The sequence below is a fragment of the Castanea sativa genome, chromosome 6 (assembly GCF_040712315.1).
Source record: "Castanea sativa cultivar Marrone di Chiusa Pesio chromosome 6, ASM4071231v1".
Taxonomy (NCBI): domain Eukaryota; kingdom Viridiplantae; phylum Streptophyta; class Magnoliopsida; order Fagales; family Fagaceae; genus Castanea; species Castanea sativa.
Genome location: NC_134018.1, coordinates 54,834,470 through 54,848,097, shown reverse-complemented (window position 1 = coordinate 54,848,097; position 13,628 = coordinate 54,834,470).

The following is a 13,628-nucleotide window of genomic DNA, read 5'->3' as shown; positions in this document are numbered from 1 at the left end:
AGACCGAGCGAGCGGGGAAAGGAAAGGAGAAGGTTATCCGCCGGGAGAGAAGGGATTTCGGGTCGGAAAGATATCACAACAAGTCGAGGAGGGATTACTTCGGACAATCGGCTCGGCGGCACCCCGGTTTGTAAATGCGTGTTCGAGAACCGGTGCATCGGTTATTAGAAAAGGTTCGTAAAGAGCCGCTTCTTCGGATGGCCGACAAGATGGCGGGGGACCTGTTTAGAAGAAATCAAAACCTTTTAAATCGGTACCATCGGGATGTGGGCCACACTGCGAGAAGCGCGTCGGACACGTGGAACCATCTAGAGCGGCTCGTCGGTGAGGGAAAGTTAAAGCGGCACTATGTCGGCCCACCGGGCGGGGTTAGTCAAGTTGGTTCAAACAATCGGAGGAGCAGGTTCATCTCGGCCGATTGGGAACAATTAATGTTATCTTCGCGCACTTTGGTAGGACCGGCTCGGGTCCCACTGGGGTTATGGCGGTTTCCCATCCGCGGGCCGAGGATGTCGGTAGCGGGCCGAAGAGATTAAGGAGCACCTTACACTGTCTTGGGTTTCTCAGGGAGGATAAGGTAGGGACTATCCGGCCCCGTGACGATGCTTTCTTGTGGTTACCCTCGGAATAGGCAACTATGATGTGAGAAGGGTGATGATAGATCGGGCGGCGGTACGGATATCATGTACCACGATACGTTTAAAGGGCTAAGATTGGAGTTGGAAGATTTAACCCACTTATGACTCCCCACTTATAAGCTTCGAAGGAAGGGCCGTTATGCGAAAGGACGGATCCGTTTGCCGTTCAATCGAAGCCGCAAAACGGTTGAGGTAGATTTCATTGTGGTTGACGCGTACTCTCCATATACGGCCATCCTCGCCGGGCCATGGTTGCACGCCTTGGGAGCTGTCTCCTCTGCCTTACATGTTAAGGTGAAATTCCCCTCGGGGGAGCATGTTGAGGAAATCCTCGGCGGCCGGGTGGTGGCTAGGCAATGCATATCCGCTGCGGTGCTTCGTCGGTCGAATTGAGTCATCAACCTTGCCCATCCGGGAGTCATAGCAATTAACGGCTCGGAGGCACAGGTGATGACGGGAGACGAGGCTACTTGTGAGGATTTAGAGAAGTTTGTAATAACGGATGATCCGAGAGAGGTTTTCCAAGTTGGCGTACTTTTGCCACACCAAGAGAAGATGGAGTTGTTGAAATTTCTGAAAGATAATTTAGATGTTTTTGCGTGGGACCCCTATGAGGCTCCGGGTGTAGATCCAGGAGCTTTATTTGTCATCGTTTAAACGTCAATCCTTTGCCATTGTTCGAGGAGGCGGCCACCTCGGCGATCTTCCGAGAACATTCGAAGCCGTGAAGGAAGAGGTTCTTAAAAGCGAAAAGGGCGGGGGCTATCAAAGAAGTTTTCTACCACGAATGGTTGGCTCATCTTGTTGTTGTTAAAAAGAAGAGCGGTAAGCGAAGTATGTGTGGACTTTGCGATCGAACAAGGCTGTCCTAAAGATTCGTTCCCAATGCCACGGATTGATCAAGCTGGTAGATGCCCTTTGTTGGACATCTTCGGATGAGTTTCTTGGACGCCTTCCGGGGTTACCACCAAATTCCGCAGCGTTGGAGGATCGGGAGAAGAGCTGCTTTCATTACTCGGCAGGGAACTATCATTATAAGGTCGTACCGTTTGGATTAAAAAACGGCGGGGCTACTTATCAAAGAATAATGACCGAATGTTTGAACGACAAGCGGGTAAAACCATCGAAGTATACGTGGATGATATGGTGGTGAAGAGTAAGGTAGTACCATCGCACATGACAGATCTGGCCGACACCTTCCAGATGCTAAGGAAGTATAAGTTGCGCCTTAACGCCTCCAAGTGTTCTTTTGGCGTGGGATGCGGGAAAGTTCTTGGGATATATGATTACTCGCTAGGGGCATAGAGGTAAACCCGGTGCGAGTTAAGGCTATTCGGGAATTTGCGGCCGCCTAGGAACCCGAGATTCGAGAAATTGACGGGGATGGTGGGCGCATTGAATAGATTTATTTCTCGGTCGAGTGGCCAGGTGCGTCCGTTCTTTCGGTTGTTGCACAAGTGGAAAGGGTTTCAATGGACGGGGCTTTGCGATTTGGCTTTCCAACGGCTTAAGCAATATCTTTCTTGGCCACCTATTTTATCTCGCCACGAGGTGGACGAGGTTTTATTCGCTTATCGGCATTGGCTATTCACGCGGTGAGCTTAGTCCTTATAAGGAATGAAAGCGGAGTACAGAGACCGATCTACTACGTTAGTAAGTCCTTGAATGAGGCCGAGGTGCGCTACTTGCCCTTGGAAAAGGCACTTCTGGCTGTGGTCCACGCCACGCGCAAACTTCCTCATTATTTCCAATCTCATACTGTATTTGTTTTGACCCAGTTGCCTCTTAAAATTTGTGTTGCGTAGTGCTTGATTACTCGGCGGGGGTGGCAAAATGGGGAACCATTTTGGGAGCCTTTGATGTTAAATACGAGGCCTCGCACATCGGTAAAGGGACGAGGTCCTCGCAGATTTGGTGGCGAGTTTGCGAACCATTGATAGAAGAAACTTCAAAAGAAGCACACATGGGTGAAAAATCGGTTGGTGTGATCACGGACGTATCGCCCTCGATTTGGAGAGTTCATGTAGATGGGGCTGCTAATCAAAGGGTCTGGTGTTGGACTTGTTCTAATGTCCCCGAAGGAATTGTCTTCGAAAAATCTTTGAGATTGGCATTCTCGGCTACTAATAACGAGGCGAGTACGAGGCGATCTTGGTAGGCATGCAAATGGTACATAAGATGGGTGGCAAGGAAATCCACGTGTTCTCGGACTCTCGGTTAGTGGTCGGCCGGGTCATGGGAACCATGGAGGCTAGAGACCCCGGAATGCGGGAATATTTGGCCCGGGTCGAACGCCGGCGGGCGGGAATTTGACTCCTTTTCCTTAGCTCACGTTTCTAGGAGTGGAAACACTCGTATGCGATTCCTTGGCTACGTTGGCAACATCCTCGGCTCAAGGGTTACCAAGGGTTATCCTCGTTCGGGATTTGGTACAACCTTCTCTTGTAGCTGCTAACGCACCTCGCATCCATCTAATAAGGCACAGTCCTAGTTGGATGGATTCGATCATATCTTTTCTTAAAATAACATTCTTCACGAAGCCAAGGTTGAAGCGAGAAAAGATACGTCGAAGGGCGCCGCGTTTACGGTTGTCAGGGACCCGGAAGCTATACAAACGATCCTTCTCGGGACCGTATTTGTTATGTGTGCACAGAATCAACGGAGGCATTGCTTGGAGGAATTGCATGAGGGAATTTGTGGGAGCCACTTGCGGGAAGGTCTTTAGCCCCATAGAGCCACGACGCGGGGTTATTGGTGGCCTAATATGCGAGAGGGAAGCTCGGGACTATGCTAGAAAATGCGATCAATGTCGAGAGGTTCGCCCCCCAATATCCACCAACCTGGAGGGGTTCTTAACCTACTCCGGCCCTTGGCCTTTCGCACGGTGGGGCTTGGACATTGTAGGGCCATTCCAGGGCATTGGCAACAAAAGATGGCTGCTGGGTGGGAACGGACTACTTCACTAAATGGGTTGAAGGCGAGCCCCTAGCCAATATCGAGATGTCGATTCGAAGAAATTTATATGGAAAAACATCGTTACCGGATTTGGTGTACCACACACACTCATCTACGACAATGGTGTCCGGTTCGATAGTAAGGCTTTTAGGAAGTATTGTGGTGACATGGGTATCATAAACGGATATTCCACCCCTGTTTATCCTCGGGGAAATGGACGGGCGAGGCATTAACAAGGTCGCCTAGTTAACGGGCTCGAAGAGGTTGGACGATGCGAAAGGTAGATGGGTAGAGGAGCTCTCTCGTATGTCTGTGGACGTATCGGACCACGCGCGCGAGATCCCCGGAGAAACGCCATTCTCCATGACTTATGGAGCCGAGGCGGTGATACCTTTGGAATCTGGTTTTCCTGCTACGAAGACAAGTTCTTTTAGCCCGAGAGGAATAACGAGGGACTTCTAGAGAAAGATCTTGATTTACTTGAGGAACGACGTGAGGCAGCTATGGTCCAAATGGCCTATTATCAGCAGAAGCTAAAACGAGGATATGATGCCCATGTGAAGCTAAGACCACTTGCACTTGGTGATCTTGTACTAAGGAAAGTTGTAGGCACTTCTAAGAACCCGGCTTAGGGTAGTGGGACCTAGCAGGAAGACCCCTATCGCATTGTTTCAGTAGTAGGCATAGGGTCATATAGGCTAGCCGACCTAGACGAACGGATTGTACCACGTCCATGGAATGTAAATAATCTTAGAAGGTATTATTATTAATAAAATGAGCTTTTGTCAGTTTGTATTTCAAAGTTATGAGTAGCTCTGACGCGCGAAGTGATAATTTTTAAGAATCAAACAGAAACTTGGTTGAGTGCAGTCCTCGGATCACAAACCTTGTGGAAATTGATGTCTTGTCATTTGTTAAACAGAACCTTAGTTATGCCGGGTCTTCGGACCTCCTACTTTGGGAAAATTAACATTTGAAGTGATAATTTTTAAGAGTCAAACAGAAACTTGGTTGAGTGCAGTCCTCGGATCACAAACCTTGTGGAAATTGATGTCTTGTCATTTGTTAAACAGAACCTTAGTTATGCCGGGTCTTCGGACCTCCTACTTTGGGAAAATTAACATTTGAAGTGATAATTTTTAAGAATCAAACAGAAACTTGGTTGAGTGCAGTCCTCGGATCACAAACCTTGTGGAAATTGATGTCTTGTCACTTGTTAAACAGAACCTTAGTTATGCCGGGTCTTCGGACCTCCTACTTTGGGAAAATTAACATTTGAAGTGATAATTTTTAAGAATCAAACAGAAACTTGGTTGAGTGTATTCCTCGGATCACAAACCTTGTGGAAATTGATGTCTTGTCATTTGTTAAACAGAACCTTAGTTATGCCGGGTCTTCGGACCTCCTACTTTGGGAAAATTAACATTTGAAGTGATAATTTTTAAGAATCAAACAGAAACTTGGTTGAGTGCAGTCCTCGGATCACAAACCTTGTAGAAATTGATGTCTTGTCATTTGTTAAACAGAACCTTAGTTATGCCGGGTCTTCGGACCTCCTACTTTGGGAAAATTAACATTTACAGTTACAATTTTTAAGAGTTAAACGAAAGATTGCTTAATACGTTACTGTTTATTAACTCAAATCGTAAAGTTAATTTCTGATTGTGTAAGGAATGGTCCTCGGCTCTTACATCTTACTAGAAATAGAGCTATGCATTACAATGGTTTAATCGTTATGTGAGGCCCTCTCTTCTTTTTAATCGAGGCATTATTCAAATGAATTAACCATGTCACCTTGTATTAAATTTTTAATAATATACGCATGATTATGTGGAAGTTATGATTGTGCAATCCTTGGAGTTAGATTTTTATGCTCTGAGAAACTTCTGATATGACTTAACGGGAAACTTTTGTAATAAGTACAAAAAGAATAAAGTAAAAGCAGACACAATCCAAGTGAAAAGTAAACGAAATCGTTCTTCATTAATCAAGTTGAATATACATTACAATATATAATTCAAAAACAAAAAAGAATGGAAAAAGAGAAGCCCTAAGCTAAGTCCTAAGCTGTTGGAGGAGGATCTTCTTTGAGAGGTACTAGTGCCCTCGGTCTTTCTCAACTCCAGCTCAAAAGGAGTCATAACCTGCTTTCCTTTATCCGCTGTCTTTGTTGGAAGGACGTTGGGTTCCACTATCTGGTTCAAGTCCTTCTCTGCATCCACTCCTCATTCCTTTTCTTTATTGGAACCGAAGGTTCGTAGGATCGAATTTGCTTTGTGTGACCACCGGAGGTAGATCGGGAAGAATTGTCTCAAGGGTAGGAGTAACGGCGGGAGTCTCTTCAATCTCCCGTATTTCTAGGGGAAGCCAAACGTTCTCGGACTTCCTCAAATCCGAAGGCGGGAACTCTGCTTCGTTTAAAGCTTCCCCCATACTTTTTGACGGTATTCGCGGCATAAAGCCGCGAACTCCTCTCATTCCTCGGTGGTTGCTACCCCTTCGTCAAAACTTGCACCTTGGCAGCTTGAAGAGAGAGTTGGAAGGAGCTGGCTTCTTCCTTCATCAGCGCCAGTTGCTTCTTCAGATCCGAGCACTCCCTTTGAGTTTGGGAGAGCTCTTCATCTCTTTCACGAAGGAGTTTGCGCTGTCATTCTATCTGGGTCTTCATAGTCTTCAAGTTTGACTCGACCCCATTCTTCTCTCTCCTCAGATCTGCCACCTCTGAGGTCAACTTCTCATTCGCAGAAAGGGCTGTGCCCAAAGACTTCTCGGTTTCCATCCTGATTTCGAGCTCAGTCCTCGCTACTTTCCGAGCGTCTTCAATAAACTTTTCAGCTACGAAGACCTCCTGAATAGCCTGTAACAAAGTATGATGAAGTTAGGGATAATAAAAAAAGAAACTTGCCTATAAACATTGTTAAAAGTGGAATCTACCTAAAAAATTGAGGAAAACTTACCAGTGCTAAGTCTCTTTTCAGTGAGAGGAATAGTTGTGGCTGGCCCATCTTTTCCAAAGTCTCCATGTCTTTGGGCAGCAGAAGACGGCATACCAAGACCTCGGCCAGGTGGTGGGCATGGCCGTGTTGAACAGCCCTTATGCGGGTGGCGGGGAGATGGGTGCGCCGTCCAGCCTTAGATCGGGGGACAGGTGGTCGGTGCTCGTCGCACTTCAGCCTCGTCCCTGATTTCCCCAATTTCAGCCGAACGGGCTCTACCCTTGCCCTTGTCCGGCTTCTGCTGCTGGGCCGGTGGGAGTTGTTGGCGCGGTTTCTTGGGATCTTTAGTAATCGTCCCCTCGTTATCCCCCTTTCTCTTCTTCTTGGGATCCTCGGCTGGCAGTTTTGGCTCAGCTAGAGGAGGAGGAGGAGGTAAAGCTGGGGGAACTTGGGACGTCCCCGTTTTCTTCTTCTCTGCGACCTTAGCAGCCCTATTAGTGAAAAGACCCTCCATTCGTCCCATGTCTTCTTCAAATTCATCCTCGGGAAGGGCAACTACAAACCCTGCAATTCCAGAGGCCTCGGTGGCTTCTTCCTCCTCGTCGGAAAGTACCACAAACTGGTTTCCGCGAGGTCTCTCGGTGTCTTCGAGATGGAATTGGTCTATCTCGTCGTCAAGTGTGTGTGAAGAAGACACCTGCTCTTCTGGAACGACAGTCGCTTGTGAGTGCACGGCAAGTGGGGCTAGCTGCTATCGGCCGGTTGTACAAAATGGTGTTAGGAGCGTACGGGAGGTCACGGTCGTCCAAAAAGTGGGGCCGAGCTACGTTTATCCTCTTTCGTCTCCGGTCGCCCGCAATTATGGCGCTCTCTATCTCCTGGAAGTCTTTGGAAAGAGGGGTGTACCCGAGAATAAGGTGAGCAGCCCGGAGTTGTAGGTCTTCACTAACGAACACCTCGGAGCGAAGTACTCGGTTTAGATCTGCGACGTTACAGTGACTCAGACGAGGACGCACGTGTTGCTTATCTGCAAAAAAGACATCAATACAAACAAACTTGGTCAGATTTACATAGATGTTTAATAAATTTAAGCAAGTATGAATACGCTTTTGTGTGTGTGTTAGGAGAAGTGGTGTTGTGGGGAGGTTAATCCTACGGCGTCGCACTGGATCTCCCCGCTCAGCGGGCGATGGAAGCCGTCGTGCCGGTTCCCGGACACGATCAAGTAGTCGTCCTTCATGCCTTTGTTTGATTTGGGCGAGACGGAGATTAGCCTAACGGTCTTTGGACCGAGATTTAATGTAATAACCTACTTTAGAAAGTTTGTGGGACTCATATAGGAACACGACATCGTGTCATGTGAGGTTTAAACCCATCTGCTCGTTTAAAGCATCTACACTACCTAGAACTCTAAAAACGTTTGGGAGGCATTGATCGGGACACAACCGGTGGTTGCGAAGGTACTCCCTAGTTACAGGTTTCATTGGAAGGGTCATCCCACCCTCTAGAAAGGCTATCATAGGAATGATAACCTCTCCCTCTTTCCTAGAACCAGCCACGGCTGTCGCCGGGCAGTATTTTAGTCCTACATCGCTGGGAATACGGTACTTGGCTCTAAAGCCTTCCATACCAGCGGCGGTATCAACTAGACACTTTAATTTTCCCATTACAGAGGAACGATAGACTAAACTCTAAAGGGGAGGGTGTTTACGAAGACAGCCGAGGACTGTATCCGAGGAGAAAGGGTTAAGAATAGAGAGAGAGCAAGAACTTACAAAGTTGAAGGTACAGGTTTCCACGATTTTCTGCTGGTAAAGAATAATTGTTGTTGTTTTGATGGGATTGATCCCTGAAGACTTAAATGAAGGCGCAGGTTCCCGAAGCGTCACGACGTGCGAAAAGGCGGCCTCGAAATTATATTTGTCCCGCCTAAAATTTCGTGGAGTGATGAGGGCCGTTGGATGTCCATCTCACCGTTAAACGTGAGGGACAAATGTAACTGGCAGTAATAAATACGCGCGTTGTTCAAAATAAAACCGCCAAATGGCATACTCTGGGAGGCGAAACGATTTCCACACGTGCCATTACTCGCAAAGTAAGTAGAGCAGGTTCTCGTCGGATCAAAACCCTAGTTTTCTCCTCGGACGTTGAAAATTAGAGTTTTGAGGGGCTATTGTGGGGGTAAAAAGATCCTGATGGGAACATGGGCCTTTTGGGCCGTGTTAAGGAAGGCCGACCTGACCCTGGGTTTAGAAGTTGTTAATACTATGGGTCGGCCCATGCGCCGAGGATCCGAGGACCCAGCCGAGGGTGAACTTACCCTCGGATGAGCACCGAAGAACTCGGGATTTCATAGTAAAGGTTAGGGGATGGCACAGTTAAGGCCAATGGTTAAAAGGGGGAAACCCTAGAACGCCCCAGAAGCACCGGTGTTGAAGAAATGTCAAAGATAAAGGCTGTTACCTCCACATTAAAGACCCTGCACCTACCACCCTGGCCGCATTAATGAGGAAGTGACACTTGAACAGTGGAAGGGGAGCTTCTAGTTACTGTTCAAAGGCACTAAGAAAAGAAATATCTAGGCTAAGGGAGGAAATGGGGCAACACGTGTATAAAGTATTAGAAAGAGGAGTATTTAAGGGAGGACCTGAGACAGAAAAGAGGAGGAGACTTCTTTGTAACCTAAAAAGAAAAAGAAACAAAGAAAGATATAATATAAGAACAGCACTTGGCTCACGTCCGAGGAGGCCAATTTTTGCAATATTCCTTGTTGTTTCCAATTATTTACCACCCTTAGTTTGTTATTTGGTTCCCACCCATTCTAATCTAGGTTTCAAGCCCACACTCTACAAATTCGTATTGTTTAAGGCTCATTGGGCCTGAGCCCATAACTGTTCTTGGGTCCAGGTGCAATTGTGCACTTACAACTATCATTTATATGTTGAATATTTTGAACAAGAATATTACAGGCCAAGTGGTATTTTTCCTAAACTTCTAATAAATACAATTATATTAGTATTACAAAGGCATAAATTTTCAAAAAAAAAAAAAATTTTGGGGGCCAAGTGGATGAAGGGTAGTTTAAAGTTGAAACTTTAAAACTAACCAACCAAGCTTCGGTTTCATGAGAAAAATATTCTTCAAAGAACATCATTATTCAGGAGTTGAATAATTACTTGGGTTTATCTAGTACTTTTTTTTCTTTTTTCTTTTTTCTTTTTTGTTGAATGGCTTTATCTAGTACTAACCATTGGGCCCTAACTCCTAAATATTATTTATTTTTATTCAAAAAAGAAAAAAATCTTGGCAAACCAAACGACACCCACCAACAATGACATTTACAAGCGACGAGTTTTGGGCCACAAAGTAAATGAGGCTTAAGCTAAAATTAACTCATAGAAGAATCCAAATTTTCTTATTCTTCTTCTTCTTCTTCTTCTTCTTCTTCCTTTTTTTTTTTTTTTTTTTGTGTGGACAATGACCCTTATGAGGTCAAGATTGAAAACCTTGATTGCAAAACCTATCTCTGATTCCCCCACTCCCAATATTTTATATAGAGTTCGGTTAAAGTATGCCCTTAGAGTATATGTTAACAATCAATTTTAAAAAAAAATTTATTAAAACTGAAAAAATTGTAAAAAATTTTGACAGGTTATCTAATTTTTGATAAAAAAATTTCCTAAAATAATTTACTAACATATTCCTCAATGACATACATTAATAAAACTTATATATATATATACATATATATTTATTTATTTATTTCACATTATCCCCTTTTTCAGTTCCACATCAATTAAATCATAAAGTCAATAAAAACTAAAACTAAAGAAAAATATAACATCAGTCATCAGTGATAAGACTAGACGAAACAATATTTCATGATAACAATTATGATGGTGGATCCAAAGGTGGTAGTAGTTGTACAGTAAATCAAACGAACAACGACTAGCTGGACCGTGGGTTTGTCTTGGCTCAATCACATAAAAAATCAAAGTGTGTTAGGCCACGCTTGGCCACTCAGAAAATTCATGGGAAAGCTCAACCGAGAAGTGCTGTTAGGTAAATCCTCAATAATTAATCCACCGGATATGTATGCATTGCCACATTTGTTTGTTTGGTTTTTTTTTTTTTTTTTTTCGAAGAATCATGTTAGCCACGTTAAGTTAGTCGCAATGTTTTGGCTTAAAGATAAAAAACAATCGTGATAAAGTATATATTATAAATTAAAACTCTATCGTATTTATAAAAGGTCGTTAATATCAATTTTATTATACATGAAGAATTATTTAGAATTAAGTTAATTGTTTTTTTTATATGCTGCATCATGGATAAGAAAACCACAAATTTCATACTTGATTTGATGGTTAAAGTCCTACCACTAATAAGTACGCTTTTTTACTAAAAATGAATTCTACCACTAATAAGTATGCTTTTTTCTTAAAAATGAGTTCTTTTCTCTAATGAGTACTAGAAAGCAGCACACGCCTAAAAATTTTGAAATCACTTATCTTAGAGCTGATAGGATTTTTTTTTTTAAACAGAATTGATTAGATTTTGCCACTTAATTGCAATTTGCAATTCGCTTTTTATAATTAGTCAAGATAATTAGGTCCTTTTAGCACCAATAGGAAATAAAAATCTTTCATAGTGCACGCTTGGATTTGGCTGAAAAGGAAAGCGTATGCGCGTTTGTGTTTTTATATGAGTTTCGTGCACTGTTAACGGGACCTACAAGTACTTTTTTCAACAAAAATAACTTTAAAACTGGGTCCTGTGCGTACCCAAAAGTAGTTGTTGGGCTTGAACTTTATTTGGGCTTACAATTTATTTACTTTATGGGCTTTTGGATTTCCTACAATGGGTGGTCCTCTGTTCGGCGCCCCTGATAACCTTATCCCTCGCGTTCCCAAAATACTATCTTCCCTACTTTCCCAAAATGACCACTCTCTTTCCTCCATATAATCTCTCTCAAATTTTTCCAACCCCCATCTCCAATTCCCATCTCTTATTTATAGCCTCCCTTACTGGAAGGATTATGATTGCCTTTATGGTAAGTGGGAGGAGTGGTCCAATACTATTACCCTGAAGTGGGTGATTAGTTGGGAGTGGGAAGAGGTGAAGGTGGCATTGGAACTGGTTCCACCGCTAGATGGACTGCCCGACAACGACATTCCTTAAGCTTCGTGGAGCACACAGGGGCCCAGCCTTCTGGGAAATTGCATTCCCCGAACAAGTAGGGTTTTACATTCACAGTTTACAATATAATGGGATTTATAGTGTTTTCTGAATTTGAGTCGGGTGCCGAGGACCATCCAGGAAGTGTTTGTGGACCTGATATAGTATGGGATCCTTGTACATGATGTTTTTAAGAACTCGTGGCCCAACGGGTCTTGGGCCTCGTATACGTGGCATTATTGTGATGGGTTTTGTGAGTATTGGTCCTGCAAAAGAACAGCATCCCGTACAATACCCCCTTGATTCATGCCCGGCTCTCAGGCACGAGTCAAGGATGAGAGATAAGTGCTATCCGAGACACTGAACGGATAGGGGTAGGGTGGTTCAGAAAATTCATTTAAGGCGCTCCTGAAAAGTCGTGCGGTATGTGATCGTTGGCTCAGATTCTCATCATTGCCTGATGGTTCGTGAACCAATGCGGCGTGCGCGCGACAGTTGGCGTGGGGATTTGCAAGATTTCCTGCTTCCCATTTATTGATTAGCACTAACCCCCTCCCTCGTGGTTCCTATAAATAGGCCACTTAGAATCCCTCCTCATTTTTACGATCTCCATTCTCTAAGTCCTCTCTCTACCGAGCATTCATTTGGTGCTAATCCCTCAGCCCAGAATACTCCTCTCTCTTAGAGCCCGAAGTAAGTCTTCTACCTCTCTCTTTTACTTTAGTTCCTTTCCTCAATCTTGGTGTCTAGGATGGGTTACGCTCACCTTCTGAACACTGAGGTGTCCTTAGCCACCTTCAGGCAAACGTTCAACATCCTTGAGGATGTAGATGTGGCGTACTGCCATGAGAGCGAATTTTCACTTTATAGAGGTTCTAACACTGCCTTTTTTCCTTTGATGTCAATTCTGGAGGGTGGAGTTAGGTTCCCTGTGGATGCTTTCTTACTCGACACCCTTAGGTTTTATGGCTTATGCCCGGACCAACTTCCTCCCAATTTTTACCGGGTAGTTAGTTGCGTCAGTAGGTTGAACCAAATATACGGTTTGAGATTGAGCCATTATGATATAAATTACATGTACAGTCTGTGTGGGAGTAAAGAGACCAATTATTACTTGAAGGTCAAAGATATGCGGGTACGGCTAATTTCATGCTTGCCTGATTCTAACAGGAATTCTGCCGGAGAGTTTGTTCGGGTGCGTGATAACTGGTTTACCGGCGACATCCCTTGTCCCCTTTCGCGGCGTGAAGTTAGTTTGTGTCGACCACTAATTCGTCATTTTTCCTTTGTTTTTTTTATTATTTTTTTTTAATACTGACCCACCGTATTTCTTTGTTGCAGACGGTAAAATATTCACCCAGGATCTTAGAGTGGTGAATATAAGAGACTTAAATTTCGTGCTTAGGTCCGAGATATTCGTCCATAGCGACAAACAGCACTGGGCATTGCACCTCATACTCAGTTGCACCCCCGTGTACAAGATTTGGCAATCCTTCAGCCAAGCCCTTTTGTTTGATAGCCCGTTGCTATCTTACATCGACGTCCGGCATGCCAAATTCCTTCCCCCCTCATTGACTACTGGTGAAGCCCGAGACCTTGGTCCCCGCTACACAACTGCTGAAGATCTTCCCCCGATCAGGGACGAGTCAGCCGAACGAGTTTCTCGGGCTCTCAGAGAGTTGGGACACGTTCCTGTTAAGGGGAACGACGCCTAAGCCCAAGCAACCAAAGGAAAAGCAGCTGAGCCGATCGGCACTTCGAGCGTCAAATCTGGTCCAGCAGAGAAAATGGTGAGCAAGAGAACAATGACCTTTGCCCAGTTCCTACCCAGGGCCAGCCCCGTGGCTCATCCTCAATCCCCCCTAGGAAAGGGGCATACTCTTCCCGTTGGTGAAACCAAAAAGAGAAAGCGAGCTGCCTA